We start from the raw sequence: 16,677 nt of genomic DNA, 5'->3' as shown, positions 1-16,677 counted from the left end.
GACTGACCTTGACCTTTGACTCTATTGGATGGTCACCTCCTACTAAGGTGACCAACTGTCTCAGCTGGCTCAGGACTGCCCTCCTTTGAGCACTGCAAGTTCCCTGTCCTAGGGAAGCCCTGTCCCCGGCAAGGAGGATGGTTGGCGCCCGTAACTCCCAGTCCCGGCCCTCGCAGAGGCTGCCTGGCACGCAGTGGGCACTTTACAGGGTGCTGGCTGATGCATGTGGGGGTCCTGTCGTCCAGGGGCCACGCGGGAGTCCAGCAGGACTGCAGGCGCTGACCAAATCCCACAGATGGGACTTCCTTTCATTTCATTTTTCAAACCTGCTCCTCTTTGCTTTTGATCAGTGATAGGGGCCAGAATGGGTGAGGGGGAGACTCCAGGACGCCTCCCTTTCTTCCCCCTCTCACTTTCCATCCTTGACCTTCCTCCCCATTCTCCTTGACCCCCACACTCCGCGTGGCTGGGGCCCTCCTGGAGTCCAGGAGCAGAGGGTTCGTGTCCAGGGGAGGGAGGGGCCACTTCCGGTAGAGGGGGGCTGGGTGGTAAAGAGGGCAGGCTGGAGGAGGGGTGGGGCAGCTCTAGGGCACTTCAGCCTTGAAATGGGGGGAGGAGCAAGAGGAAACCTGTCCGAAGGAGCTCTGGTTCCCTGGAGCCCTCAGCTGTCCCCTCATCTGTCCCCTCAGCTCCAAGCAGGAGCAGGTGCATTCCTCTCTCCTCCTGTATGTAACTCAAGACGCGTTGTGATGTGGCTTATCTGCTGTGTCACTGCTGAATTCTCTAGACGGTTCCCTTCTCCAGGACTAAGCTCAGGGAAATCAGGCTCGGCAAATACTAACCTGCCCTGTGACTTGACTCTGAGCAGAAAGCTTTCTTTAAACCCGTGAAAGAAATTGGCGAATTCTTCTTCCCTGGACCCTGGGATAAAGGGCCAACCTGTCCCCGTGGCCCCCAACCTCCACACGGACTGGTCCTGGTGGACTCCCCAAACTCCTGCCACTTTTCCCAGCGCTCACTGTGGTGGTCACTCTGGCCTTGTGTCTGTCCCTAGAAATGCCACACTCTTTCCTGCCCCGGGGTCTTCACTCAGGCCCAACCTTCTGCCTGGGTGGGCTGGCAGGTGGGACCTGGCTCAGACGGCCTTGTCCAGGAAGCCCCTGTCACAGGGTGAAATCGAAGCTTTGACTTAAAGGGTGAGAAGGGACCGCATCACCGAACTGGGGAGCAGGCCTGCATGTGACAGGTATCAGCTCTTCTGTCCACAGTCAGGGAAAAACTTAGTGCTAGAAAGGCAGACTTCTCGTGAGCTTGGTGTCTCACGTTTTCTGAATAGCCCATCACTCCTCACGTCAAAATCTATCCTGCTCAGCGGGTTCATATTTACATTCCACTGGTGACAGATGAATGCAGGCACAGCCCTGTTCTGGATAAAAATTGACCATGCCCGCGAAATCCTGCTGACTCCGGTCTCCCAGCCGGCACTTACCTTCGCAGGAGTCTGCATTAACACCAGGGTCTCAACCGACTCTTAGGACTTGGTGGTTTTTACTCCCAGGCTCCACCTTTCACCTTAAGGAACTAAGGCCAGGTGTGTGGGCTCCTTTCAGCCACCAGATAATGGTAGGTGAATATAGAATTTATACGAGTTTGTGACATGGGTTTGCCAGGCAAACCAAATCCTAGATACTACGTGTACCAACTTTGGTTACTGAGACAGGATCTCTCCAGATCTGAAACCCTCTCAGGGGATGGTGAGACCCTTTGTTGATGTCAAAGTAGGCCTCCCCTCCATCTCCAGGGCGAGAGGAATCTCACTCTTCCCAGAGGCCGTGGCAGGTGACAGTCAGTGTAAGCTCAGGAGACACCTGGAAGGCAGGCACTCATGGAGACACCAGGGACAGCTCCGCACCGACCCTTGGCTGAGTCACAAAATGGTTCCCATGGACACTGAAGCGCCTCGCCTGTGTTTGAAGCAGTCCCCTTTGGGTCCTGGGGTGGACAGATCCTTTGGGTTTAAGAAGCATTTGTTCATTTCAAAGAGCCCGTGCGTACGCCAGCTTCCTTCCCAGGCCAGCTCCAGCCACATTCCCCTGGTCCTTCTCCCAGGAAGAAGCAAGCTGTTGGGGACAGGCGCGGGATCTGGGGCCTCAAGGCAGATTCAGGGATGTTGAGTCACCGAGGCCCTTTGCCTCCATCTGCTGTCCCAGAAGACCAGCTTCCCGGGTGGCATGGCAAGGAGCCAAAGGCTGGGGAGTGAAGGCCTGGGCGTGGGAAGGGGAACCCAAGGGGCAGGTCCAGGGCCCCTGTTCTGATTGTTTTCCTGGGCAGCTTCAGTCCTGCTCCTCCTGTCTCTGCCTGGAGCTCCCCTGGAAGGCCACCCCTCCACCACCCCCAGCCCGCCTTTTCACCTCCCTAACCTAGAACATAGTGTTCTGTCCCTGAGCCCTGAGGGTGTGAAGGGAGGAGGGGGAAGGGCAGGCAGAGCAGAAGGCGAGGATGAAAATAGAGAGACTTATTGTTTCTCCCCCGGGTATCCTGGCTCCTACCTGTTGCCACAGAGCTGAGGAAGCGGCTTTGTAAAAGGGAATGAATGACACCTTGCTCATGGCACTTGGCAACCTTTGTAACCCCCTCGGCCTCAGGCACACTGCCACCTGCTGCACCATTTATCGGGTCCTTGGAGCCCAGTGTCGTGCAGGCCCAGGGGCTGGGGCCTTGTGCTGGGTGGGGTGGGCAGCCGGGGATTCAGTTAAAGGCCACAGTGCGCGATGGACAGGTAAAAGCCCCTGGTGAGAACTGGGAACAACGTCGTACTTAAAAAAACTTTTTAAAATTGATTTTTGGAGAGAGAGAGAGAGAGAGAGAGAGAGAGAGAGAGATGGATCTGTTGCTCCACTTGTTGATGCAGCCATTGGTTGGTTCTGGTAGGTGCCCTGACCCGGAAACTGAACCCACAACCTTGGCATATCAGGACGATGCTCTGCCCACTGAGCTACCGGCCAGGGCCAACACTGTACTTTTGAAAGGATGGTCCTTGGAGGTCGCCTTCCTTCTTGGAGCAGCCCCAGCTGCCTGCTTCTGTGAAGCACCCCCAAACCGACAGTGTCCGCGTTCCCGGTGGGAACAGGGTGGGGGGTGCTGAGACCCCGCCATCTCTGTTGACTGATGGCAAACTCATAGCTTCATCCTGCCTGGCCCCCTGGCTCCCCACAGGTGGAGGCCAGCAGGCCAGACAGCTGGCCCTGAAGGACCTCTTGTCTTCAGGAAACACAGTCTGTGTCCCAGACAAAAGCCACTGGGGACGGGGGTGGGTGGGAGCTGGGATGCCCTGGTGAGCCCCTGGCATGGCCACTCCCACGGTGGCCACGGGGCATCAAGTCCACTTACCGATGGTCTCAATGTGGACGAAGAATTGAATAGTCAATTAGTTAATTTTAGGCATAAAAACATAAGCTGAAATTTGCATCCATATTATGGAATACTATTCAACAGTAACAATGAACAAACTATTGATACACACGCCAGCTTGGATGGACCTGCAGGCAACTATGCCGAGTGGAAACCAACCTCAAAAGTCCCATCCAGTATGATTTCAGTCAGGGAACCTTCTTGAAATGACAAAATTCTGGAGAGGAAGAGCCAAGGGGTCGCCAGGACTTTGGGGTTGGTGGGGAGGGAGCAGATGTGGCTGGGAAGGCAGCACAGAGCCTCAGCTCGCGTGCCGACACAGGGTCAGGTCTTGGATGTGGGGGGCCACCCAGCAGCACCTGCACAGGAGATAAAACCACATAGAACCGCACACGTGCGCACACGCACAAGCTTGCACAACTAGCGAGTCTGCCTGAGCCCTGGATTGCACCAGCGTCAATTTTCTGGGCTCGGTGGTGTTTTATAGCTGGGCAGGGTGTTACTGTGGGATGGCTGGGTTAAGGGTGCATGGACTCCCTTGTACCTTGGGGGAGGGGTACAATGAAGTTTATAACAAGATGTCTAATTTAAACTATGTTTACATAGTTTACGTAGTTACATAGTTTTGTGAGCTGAGTACGTTCACATTGTTGTCCACTATCTCCACCATTTATCTCCAGAACGTTCACATCATTCCACACCAGAAGCCCATGTCCCTTCAAGAGCACCCCGCGCCCGGATGCCGCAGCCCCTGGCGACCGACCTTCCACTCTGTCCCTGTGGGTCTGCCCACTCCGGCTACCTCATGTGCGGGGAGCTGCGCAGTGTTCCTTCTCGCGGGCCTGGCTTTTCACTCGGCCCCTCCAGGCTGTGGCACTCGCCAAGTGCCCTTCCTCTTCACGGCCGAAAATGCTCTGTGTGATGTGTATGATACATCGTGTTCATCTCTTCGTCTGTCTGCGGACACTTTGGTTGTTTCCACCTTTCGGCTGCCCTGATCCTTGTGTAGATTTTTGCCAACGTTCTTTGAATTTATAACCATCTCAGAAAACAGGCACCCCTCGTTTTATTGCGTTTGTCTGTTTTACAAATTGTAGGCAAGGCCCTCCGCCAGCAACGAGGTTGCGACTCGCTTTATTGAGGTGATGTGGAATCAAACCTGCAATATATCCAAGGTAAGCCTGGAAAGTGTTAAAAAGCATCATCAGGAGAAAAGGTACAATCAGAAATAAAATTTGCGAGTCAGCTAATTCCTTCCTCTGCCGCTCGTGGACCCAGCGTTCGTGGTTGAGCTTTGCCCGGTTTCCATCGCAGAGCTAACCTGACTGTTCCGGGGCACTCGGAGCCTGGGCCCCGCTGCTCTGCGGGAGGCAGCAGCGTCCGGGCTTCTGTAATCGTCAACGCCTGGCCCAGACGCTGTTTACATGTAGAGATCAAGAAACAGGAAGGAAAATTCAGAGCCTCGTTGAAACTGACAGGGGATTTCAATGGAGGCAATGACGTTTACGCAGAGCCAGAATTAGACAGAATGTGAAATCCTCATGATACAACCTGATAAAAATAGCAAGGGAGGCTGGGAGGCCAGAGCTTGGAGGGCTCGCTGGCGTGGCCAACGTTGCTCATCAGGGTGTGGCCTGCATCCCTCAGGCCATCTGCGTGCTGGTCTTAGAACCCAGAGCGCGTCTATACACAGGGTGGATGCCCCTTCGGGGCGGGTGAGGGCATCCACTGGGCCAGGGGGCCCAGTGAGTGGGACCCCAGGAAAGCTCAAGGGTGGGCCAAGGGTGGGAGGAGAGGGCTCCACTCCTGTAGGACAAGGCGGAGACTCAGACGCCCGCAGTTGATGTCATTGTCACCTTCCCACACCTGTTTCTGTAAGGCCTCACATTGTGGAGGGTGGTGACAGCTGACAGTGTCCCGGCTGCTGAACGTCATCAGTCATCAGCTGAACACAGGGTGTTCTTGGGTTCTTGGTGTTCTTTTCGTGTTTATGAAGGTCTAGGGGCGTAGTGATTTTCAAACACTGGAAACAGATGTGCATATATATATTTTTTTTTTAAATAAACTTTTTAATTTTAATTATTTAGATTTTACTTATTTTTAGAGGGAGGGGAAGGGAGAGAGAAAGAGAGAAACATCAATGTGTGGTTGCCCCTCACATGCCCCCTATTGGGGACCTGGCCCACAGCCCAGGCATGTGCCCTGACTGGGACTCAAACCAGCAACCCTTTGCTTTGCAGTTCAGCACTCAATCCACTGAGCCACACCAGCCAGGGCTCTATGTGCATATTTTTTCTGGGAGAAAGCCCATACCTTTCCTCCATCTTTAAGGATCCATACCCCCCATAAAGTAACATGACCCCCCCAATAACACGACATATGTAGAACTGTATGCCATTAACCGCTCTCAGCAGACTGCTCCTTAGGAACCGACTCCACCCAGCTGCCCCCCCGCCGTCCCCCCCCCCCCCCCCCGCTTTCTCTCCATCCGTCCTTGTCCACTTTTCCTTCCCCTCCTCACTGCCCCTCCTGTGCTCGCGCCCACATCACCTTCCTGCTGGCCTCTCCTTCCATATTGATTTGACATTCAGTCATCACCACAGCAGCTAGCCGTTCTCCCCCGCTTCATTAATCCCGAGGAAAACAGCGGGTCAGCTGGTGAGCGCTGCAGGGCATGTGCACGAGTTCTTCCCAGGGTCCAGGACGCGGCATTTCTCGGTTTCCATTCTTAATGACACGGGAGGCCATTCTGGTGAGCCTGGGGGTGGGCGTGCGGGGGTAGGAACGAGGGGTGGCTGGCTCCAGGCCCTGAGGGCATGAGTCACCCCTCAAGGACCCTGACAGACCTTGGGCTGCTCAAGGACTCGGTGGCAGGGACTGAGTTATAAAGTTCGACTGGGGTTGCCAAGCCCAGCATAGTGTGACTTTAATGAGGTTAAAGTTTGGCATTTGTACAGCTTTTATTACGATAAGGTTTTTAGTCACATGAGGGAACTTGAGAGGGTCTGTCCAAACTTAGCTGGTCAGTCCTCAAGGTATAGTCAGGCCTGGCCTCTTGCCAGGCTCGCAAGCGTGTCCCTTGCTGTACCGTGGGTCCCCCTTTCCAGCCACAGGTTCTGCCTGGCACATCACACCGCCTGGTCACCACGACAGGACTCAGGGACGGACCGGGGAACTGAAGCCCGACTGATTTTCAGACAAGAGTCCTTGAGACAAGCCGACTTATCTGAGAGAAGCCAATGCCTCATCCCCCAGCCAAAAGTGTCACCTGACCTTGGTGTGCCATCAGCCATCACCGAGAGCAGGAGCAGGGGAGAGTGTTCCGTTCCCAAAGCACTGCTGGGTTTCGATCCCTTCGTTAATGTCCTCTGGCCTAGAATACTCTGTCGTCCCCCTGGATCTGTCCATCTGTCAACTGTCCCCTCCCCAGGGAGGCCTTCCCTAACTTCATCCTCCCTTCCTGACCTCAGGAGGGGTTCATCCACCCATCCTCTCTGCCCCGGAGCTTAGGCCAGCCTCCCAAAGCAGCACCTGTCCCAGTGTGACGAGGTCCTTGTGAATGAGCCTTCGCCCCATGGGACTGAGCCCTCTGTGAGGGGCCACCTGTGCCTTGTTTTCTTGGCGTGTGCCGCCTGTCCCACAGCAGGTGCCTGTAAATGCTGAATGAGGCAGTGATTCAGCAGGAGACCCAGTCCTTCCCCTGGGAATGCAGCTCACACGCCATGTCCTCCGTGCGTGGGTCAGCTTTACTCACGGAGCAGAATGAAAAGTGTAACTTCTAACTAGGTTACCAGTTTCTTGAGTGTGGAATTTGCATCTGTCCAGGTACCCGTCACCCCTGCCAGCGTATGTCCTTGAGTGAGAATTCAAAGGCATTGTGGCCTTGGCTAGGTCCGCCGTGCATCACGCTGAGTGCTGTCCTCAAATCGGACAAGTCAAATTAACGACGTTAATTACACACCCATCCTATGTCAAGGTGGATGCGAACCCTGAGGGCCGCTGTGGGAGGGAACTGGCTTTCCAGAGAGGCCCAGGCCCGGGCTCGACATTCTAGTGTTACTTTGGACCAAATGAACCCTGTTTCTGGCATATTCTCACCTGAGGACCAGGCCGGAACTATGCCTAATTGTACAGCAGGATAGAGGGCCGGGGGGTGACATCTCCCAGGGTGGCCAGTGCTAAGCACAGGGAAGAGCCACCCACGCCTCAGCTTGCACCCAACCTCAGCCCACTAGGCCACAGCCCTAAGCTTGCTACGTGGTGTCCAGGGAGCCGGTGGAGCCTGGGGCCCAAGGTGACATCTGGGAGCTGCGTTCCCATGGTGTTCTGATTTGCTTTGCAGCCTAAGCCACCAGTGGGATCTTGGCTTCCAGCTACAGGTTCCCAGGGGGCGAAGAGGGACCACAAATTGTCTCCTGGACAAAGGGGAAGTTACGGAGTGACTTCCTGAGGAAGGAGGCTGATATTACAAATGTGCTGTCTTGATGGTAAGCCTTCCTTGCCAGGGGCAGGAGCCGCCCTTGGAAATGCTGTTCCTGGCCCCCACAGTGCCCTCAGCTGGCCCAGGGAGGCATTCTCCTTTGCCCCTGGCCATTCCTGGCTCCTGAATGGGGAGCGTGACTCACACGTGTGGGGCAGTTAGGTGAGCCTAATTCAAATGCCAGGCAGACGCAAATAGCACACTTTTCTATGAATAGCTCCCCAGCTGTTCTGCGGGAGGCCTCCTCGGTTCTTATCCAAAGTACACTGGAGCTTATTTATGAGTTGCATCGGGCGCCATTGGCTGCCTACCTTTGGCCCCTCAAGGCCAGCTTCGTGTTCTTTGTTCCCTAAAGTCTCACCCAAGTGAAACATTAACCGGTGGTGGGACCAAAGGGCCTGGGAGCCTCCGAAGGCAGGGCCGATGAAGGGTACCTGGGGGGTGTTGTTCACTGACCTGGAATTTTCCATCCCTCTGAAGCTCACATGACCAGGGCAGTGTTTTCTTCAAACCACACAAAGAAGAGGGTTACCAGGGCAGCGTGTGCTGAATAACCGGACGGGAGGTGACCACAGCTGTGTTCAGTGCCAGGGTCACCGGTGATACTGATCTCAGTGAGGCAGGGATGGTGCAGATGATTAGGCCTGAGAGCCCGGATCCCGGGGCCTTGTCAGGGCTCTGCCTCCAGACCCGCCTGGGGGACCTCGGAGGAGCCAGAGGGGCCGGGCTAGAGCACAAAGGTCCTTTCCGGCTTGGCCATGTTCTGCTCTGGATGCCGAGATCAATAAACCACATTTATAGCCAGTTGTAGTAACTGCATTTCTTTATCACCTCTGCGAAGTTACTAGGACCCGCCCTCTGCTACCTTTGCTTCTTTCTCTTTCTTTTTCTTTCCATCTGCCTCGCTGCTGGTTGGCCTCATTTCCTTTATCTTTATCTCAGGTCTGAGGACTCCTTCTCTGAAGCTAGAACATGAGTTAGTCATGTCTTTTTTTTTTAATAGTTCAAACACAGCTTACACCCTGTATTATTTTGCGTTGGTTTCGCATGTATAACAGGTGGTTAGAAACTCATGCACTTTGCAGAGCGGTCCTCCCGCTGCTTCAGGTCCCCACCTGACTCCACTCAGAGTTGTCCCGGGGTTATTGACTGTATCCCTGTACTGTGATCTACTTACATCCAGTAATCACGTCTTTTGAGTCAAGTGGACCTACCTTCACTACCTTCCAGCTCTGCCACTTCCTAGCCACGTGGCCATGGGCAAATTATTTGCTTTCTTAGGGTATCTGTTTCCTCATCCATATTTGTCTTGTAAGAATTACACATGATGCCTCATTACAAAGTCTCCATGAGGATACGTCATTGTAACTCCAAAGCTGGCTCACACAGAACTCACCCCTCTTCCCAAAGACCTCCTCCTTCAGTCTGCTTCTGTTAACGGGGACACTCTTCTCCTGATTGTTGGGTATGACCTTGACCTTGCTTGTCCCTTGTATTCTGCGATAATTATCTCCAGTAGCCTTCCTTCCATTTCCCTGGGGTCTGTCAGTTGTTGGCAGATGGCCTACAGGTCCAGCACCCAGCATGGGCTGAGCCCTCTGCGGAGGTGGGGTACAATCTTTGGGAACTGCTGGGAGTTCTGTTCACGCAGGCACTTTTCTGGGGTAGATGACTGCAAATCACGGTTGATTGGCCAGGATTCCTGAAAGGGGGCATGGACCTCATTGGCTGAGGTCAGGGGGACCAGGCTACACTTTTTTGCATTTGCTACTGACCTATCTGCTTTGGTGCAGACTTTCATTCGCTGGGCACCACAGGCTGTCATGGGGACCTGTTGGAGTGACATTGGCTTGAAACAGGTAGGGCAGGTGGACATTTCCAGATAGCTTGTGTAATACTTTGGGAAAACGTTTTAAATTGCTTCCTCTGGAGGATGCAGCTCCGTGGGCACTCAGCGGAGTGCAAACTGGGTTTTGGTGCCCCTTGGCCAGGAGGCTCTGTGCAAGGCCCGACCTGCCCAACCTTAAGTGGAGACCCTGGCACTGACCCCTAGGTTTTAAGTTCCACGGAGGCACGGTCCATACCCCTGTCTCTCTCTCAGTGAAGCCGCAGCGCCCAGCCAAGGCCTGGCCCCACGTAGATGCCCACTAAATATTGTTGCATGTTGAATGAATAAAGGTGACTTCTAGCTAGGGATGCATGGTGTAGTTGATGCCTAAAAGCTCCTCTGCCAACAGAGTGAGGGAGTGAAGAGCATATGCTTGGAGTCAGACAAAACCGAGTTTGGATTTTGCCCCCCGTCTTAATGGATTCACGACCTTAACTTCTCTGAGTTTCGCTTTCTCCGTCTTTAAAACAGGGGTAGAATGACCCCGGCCCCATGAGTGTGGTGGTGAGGATTCTCTGAAAGGCTATTCAAGGTCTGTCTAGCCATGTAATATGAAAAATAGAGACATTTGTTGAAGAAGATACAAGAGACATTGTACATAGGACAGTGATGCTTCAGTCCCCTTCAAAGTAGGCAGCTTGGGACCTCACACAGTTCTCCCAATTGCCATCAGCTGCCCCATCATATTTTCCTGGATCTCATCAACGATCTGAGATCTCTTTGCTTTCAAAGGTGATTTTAGTTTTGGGAAAAGCCAGAAGTCACAGGGTACCAAATCTGGGCTGTAGCAGGACTGAGTCACCTGGGTGATTTGATGTTTCACCAAAATACTCTGCATGAGACATGATGCATGAGCAGGCACATTGTTGTGAAGAAGCTGCCAATCACCAGTTGCCCATAGCTGCGGCCTTCTGAATCATCCCAATAGTTTCCATGGAGGAATGTTCAAGCTTAACGCAAAATCTGATGCAGGTTCACGCCTTTACTCGCTCAGTCATTTTGAATGTGACAGCCACACAGTACACAGGCTCACTCAACAGTGTCTACCGCCCTCACTGACTTGTACAGTGAAGTCATCATTGTTCACGCATGCACATTCCAGTCCACTTGCCTTGGCTGCCAGGTTACATCTATGTTTTGCAAACCATTCTCATTATATTAATAATGGCTGGACTTCTTCCAGACAGACCTCGTCTGTAGAGCTCATACACCAGTGTCTGCCAAAAGGCTAGGCTGTAACTGATGCCCCTGAAGAGCACTGAGGACGGGTATTCCCCTGGGCTCCCCATTTGGAGGTTTTAGTGTTGGCCTGCCAGGGAGCCTTTCTAGTGGGGATGTCAGGTATGGATTGAGGTGGCTGTGGTCACAGTGACTTGTTCACTCCTGGCCCCCAACCCACACTTCCTGGGGCCTCCAAACCCACTAGGCACTCAAGCACTGAGTATTTCAGTTTCCCAGAGAGACATGACTTCTGTTGGCTAGACTACAAATACCTTCTGCAACTTACTGCTCCCATTACTGTACCCCTAGCTGCTCCTTCGCTTGGTCTTGGAGATCTGCCATCAGCACTTAGCTGACCTCATGCTATCAACAAAGACAAGGGAAACAGTGGCCTCTCTGCAGGACTCGCCCTCCCACCAGCTCAGGGACCACACAGTGGGGGGGTTGCAAACTAACGTCCTCAGCTTCTGAGGCTGCTCAGCTGAGAACTGTAACACACGCACACACGCACACTCATCGGCGCTGCGTTTGTGTTTGCGAAGCACACAGCGCTCCGTCAGAGAGGCAGTTCATCCTTGGGCAGTGTTGCCGGTGGGAATCTGGAAGGCTCTGCAGAGGAGCTGCCGAAAAGAGGCTGAAAAAATTCAGAGTGGAAGGAGTGGGGGGATTTTCCCATCAGTGGTTGCATGCGTCTGTGGGGTCCGAACAAGTGTCTTGGATTTTTTAAGTGTAAAAGTTTGCTATTTAGAAACATCAGTATGGGCCCCAGCCCATTTATCAAGAGATCAGGTGACTTTCAGGGGGGTGGGGGAAAGTTGGAGATGGTCGAAGTGAGAGGTCATGGGATAATGGAATGAACACAGGACTGAGAATCAAAACACTTTGGTTTCAATCTTTGCTCTGTCCCTGATTGGTGACATGACTGATGTGACTTCCTCTGCTGGTGCCTCCGTTTCCCATCCTGTGAGGGCACCACGAGGGTGTGTGGAAGTCCTCAGAGGTCGTGGGGATGGCGTGGCCCCTGCAGTCAGCCAGCACACACAGCCCATTTTCTTGTTCTACCTCCGTGTGGGGCCCAGGGGACACTTTGGAGGGAGGGAAGCAGAAAGGAGATCTGGACGGGATTTGGGGTCTGTTTCCAGGGTGGGGGAGCAGTCTCAACGATTCAGCCCGGGAGCCTGTCCCTTCCTGCCCAGGTGACAGGACTCCAGCAGTAAAAAGCTGCTTCTGTTACAAAGCAAGTCAGTTGTGAGTGGAAGGGAGGGAGGAGGTAGATATAGCGGATTACAGAGAACACACCTGCGTTCAGGTGCGAGTGAGCTAGAAGGGAAGGAGCTGAGAGAGCAGTAGCAGCTGCTCCAGCTGCTGGTGGGGGGTGGGCAAATGGGAAGGGCAGGAGCACCAGGCAGGCAGAGTGAGCCTCAGACTAGCAGCGAGGCCAGGTGATCGCTGACATCTAGGGGATCTCAGTACCCCCTGCATCACCTATGCTGGAAGCCAGACCCGATGGGGCCTCTGGCAATGGGAGTAGGCACAAAACTTAAGGGGGAGCAAAAAAAAAAGAAAAGCCTCACTAATCAAAGCAAGTGATTCCTAGTGCAATATTTTAATAGACTTCTTAAAGAGCAGTTTTAGTTCACAACAAAACCGCTCAGGAGGTGCAGGGACTTTGCATCTACTCCCAGTTCCCACGCAGGCACAGCCTCCCCGGTTAGCAGCGCCCCCACCAGGGCGGCACACTCGTTACGTTTGATGAACCTGCACTGACACCATCGCAGCCACCCAAAGTACACAGTTTGTGTCAGGGGCCACCCGCGGTGCTGTACATGCGGTGGGACTGGCCACATAAGTGTACTGGGCTGGCCAAAAAGTCGGTGACTTTCTTTTTTGTACAATGGCTCCAGTAGCACTTAGTTGTCTTGAACTTCATTGGAAACAATTTTGTTAGATTGTATTGTGACAGCTGTCATATCAGCGTGCATTAAAAAAAAAAACTTATCAAAACAGGTGCATTTTTGTGCAGCCATTTTAATATTGAAAATGGAAGAAGACATACAACTTTTCTGGCATATTATGTTTTATTATTTCCAGAAAGGTAACAACACAAATGAATGCGAAAAAGGATTTGTGCAGTGTATGGAGAAGGTGCTGTGACTGATTGAATGTGTCAAAAGTGGTTTGTGGATTTTCTTGGTACTGTTGACATTTTGGCCAAATAATCCTTTGCTGTGGGGCTGTCTCATGCACTGGAAGGTGTTTAGCAGCACCCCTGGCCTCTACCCACTAGCAGCCAATAACAGGAGATAGCTGATGTACTCAAAATATCCAAATCAATAACGTTATTGTGAAAATGAAAAAATGTGTCTTTTACTTTACGGAAAGAACTAGATGGACTTTGTGACCAAATGTAGTGACACACATGTGCCACTGAAGTACCGGACAGAGTAGTTTCACTGCTCTGAACCCTCTGTGCTCAGCCTGGCCACCCAGCCCTCTCCCCTAACCCCTGCAGCGGCTGACCTGTCCCTGTCTCCATAGTTTTGCCTTTTCCAGAAGGTCACTTAGCTGGAATCATGCAGTATGTAGGCTGCTCAGATTAGCTACTTTCACTTAACACGCATTTAAGTTTCCTCCACGTCTTTTCATGGCTTCATGGCTCATTTCTCTCTAGTGCTGAGTGATATCCCATTGTCTGGGGTGCCGGGGTTTCTTTATCCATTCCCCTCCTGAAGGGCATCTCGGTTGCTTCCAGGTTTTGCCAGTTATGAATAAACCCGCTACAAATATCTGGGCCCAGGTTTCTGTGTGACAGATTTTCAACACCTTTGGGTAATACCAAGAAGAACAATTGATGCAATGTTTTTAAAAATTAAAATTCACAAGAAAGAACAAACTAACAAGAACGTTGCTAGAGATAGACTCTGAGCCTGAACCTGTAGGTCTTGGCCTCCCCTGCTCCCTTCGTCTGGCCCTGCTGGGTTTTACCCCTGCAACCGAGCGGCTTTTGGACGGAGACTTTCCTACTCAAACTCCGTCCGACTTTCTGACAGAATCTACCCAGAGCAGTTCCCAAATGACTTGGTCTTTGCTGGGCTGGAAGAACACCATTAGTGGTTCCAATACCAGTAATTCTCTGATACCTTTCTCGTTAGAGAAGGTTAAACCCCCGCAGCAGGGGCCCGCATTTCATGCCGGGTGGGGCAGTCTGCCACCCTCAGGAATATGCGCGCTGGGTAAAAGAGGTGTGCTGTACATAGACTGGGGAGAGGGTGCCGCGCGATTTTATACCTTGAAATACTGACTTGTGCCTAATTGCTCCCAAAGGGTTTCATTTGTGTGCGTGTTCAGCTTCCTGCCTCCTGCTATCCAGATACTGAACGTTAGGGGCATTCGTTCAAGTGTGCGTGCAGACATTTATCAAGTTCCTATTGCGCGACGGTCCTTTGTTGGTGTGGGAAGCGCAGAGATAAATTACACGGGTCCTGACCTGGAAGTGCTACTGGCCTGACGGGGGGGACCTGTGAGGGGCGATGAGGGTGGTGAGGACCCCGGTGGACGAGTTGTGCAGGACGGTGCGGAGCATGGAGGCGGGATATCTAACGACCCCCAGTCCCGCGAGGGCTGGAACATGTGTGTGCTAGAATTTAGCTAATGGAGGAGTGGCGAAAAATGTTTCGGCAGAGGGAACGGCAAGTGTGGAGCAATGAGTCCCTACAGCCCTCAGCGTGTCACGCCCTCAGCCCGCTCCCTGCAGGCTGCTCCAAATAAGCGCACCATCCGTGCAAGAAGAATGGGTCCACTGTGCATGTGCAGCCTCCTGGCAGGCCCCTCTGCCCGGCTGCTGCACGCCCCCAGGGAGCGCACGCATGCCACCCCGCTCGTCCCTCTTCCCGCATCTGTCACACTGCACGTAACTGTGCAGGTCCACATGTGTACCTCTCACTAGGCTGTTGGTCAGTCTTGTCCTCTGTGGTAGTCCCAGGTCCCAGCCCCACATCCCAGCCCAGCATGTGGTTCATAGTAAGTGCTCAATAAAGTATTTATTCAATGAAGGAAGGAAGGAAGGAAGGAAGGAAGGAAGGAAAGAGCAACAGGTTTAAGGACTCACAAGTTTACGTAGTACCTGGATACTCTTATATATTCCTTTTATATTCTTTTAATATTATCTAACGTATGAACTTTGGATATAGCCAGTGCCCGATCAATAGTTTTAATTAATTATGATCCATTGACTGACAGTAGCCTGGGAAAATGAGACCCATGGCCTTATCTGGGCCTTATCCAAGAGCTGGTAGCTTTCTCTTCTTCCGTCTCCTGCCAATGAACATGCCCATATGGCAAATCGTGACTTGTGGGCTGGACCCTTGAGGTTAGTAGGTGTGTTCTTTATAACATGATAAATTGCCCCTGCCTTTTCTGTTTAGCTTTCAAAATAAAATGAAGAGTAATTAAGAACTATTACGTAATCATGGGCAAACCCCAGTGCAACGGTTAAGGGATAGGTTAAACACACACTCCTTGAACATTTCCTGCCCGTTTCAAATAGCCATGTGGAGTAACAGATACGTTCATGAAGCAAGCGTGTCATCTATTACTCAGGAATGTTCAAAGACTAGGGATTTGACAATAGAACAGTCTGGAAAAGTGTGACCTTATGGTAGAGCTGATGAAAGAGTCCATCATTTTAAGGGCCGGGTCCTCTGTCTAAATCCCTGCCCACGTTCCTTACTCTCTCCGTCCAGTTGCTCATCTGTACAGTGGAAATGGTGCCTGGCTTACTCGCCGCACCAGAGCTGTCGTGCAGACGGAATGAAATCATGGAAGTGAAGGTATTCTGTGAACCACGGTGCGATGCGCAAATATGGGTATTAATAATTATTAATATATTTTTATAAAAATATAAATAGTATTCATAGAGGATGCAAAATTGCTAGATTTCTAGGAACATGAGGGTGGTAGAGAAATCAGCCGTCCACACTCCCCTTCCCTCAATCCAGACCCCAAAGAGCAGGGAGGTGGGAGAGCCTTCTACAAGATCAGCTGGCAAAGTCTGCCTTTAATGGATATGCTTAGTCATCTGTAGTCATAAGCCGAGACGATGTGAGTGTTCGGCTGTAGGATTTGAGAAGACCCAAAGTCTGACCAAGTGATCCCGATGTGGTCTCAGGGATGGGCTCGAATGTGATCGCAGACTAGAAAGCGGGATGCTCCTGGCTTATATTTCAACACGACCATACCAGGAAACCCCACCAAAATCACCGGGGATCATGTGCATGTGGGCGTGGTGGTCAACATGAGCATTCTGGGGCCCCATGCCCCAGAACTGTGAATCTGCCTCTTTGGCCATAAGGTCAGGGAATCTGCACTTTTAAGACGTACCCCAGATTCCAGAACAACTACATTTTAGAGTCTGTTTGATAATAGTCCAGGCAGGGGCATCTCCTTATCTTAAGGAAAAAGCAACTTTGGAAAATTTTCAGAAAGGGAAATAAATAATTAAGGGAAAATAGAACTTGTTGATAAAGGAACATTAAATGTGTGTAGGATGGACTACATGAAGTCATGTTATGGCTTATAAATATTTTACAGGGACAAATTTAAGTGGTGGAATCAAGATTCCGTATCCAGGTAGCAAGCAGGAGGCATGAGCGGATAATGGAACAACACAAGCACAGAG

Source organism: Desmodus rotundus, chromosome 12 (genome assembly GCF_022682495.2).
Source record: "Desmodus rotundus isolate HL8 chromosome 12, HLdesRot8A.1, whole genome shotgun sequence".
Classification (NCBI taxonomy): domain Eukaryota; kingdom Metazoa; phylum Chordata; class Mammalia; order Chiroptera; family Phyllostomidae; genus Desmodus; species Desmodus rotundus.
The sequence above is the reverse complement of the archived record's forward strand: the minus strand, read 5'-3'. Positions refer to the sequence as shown.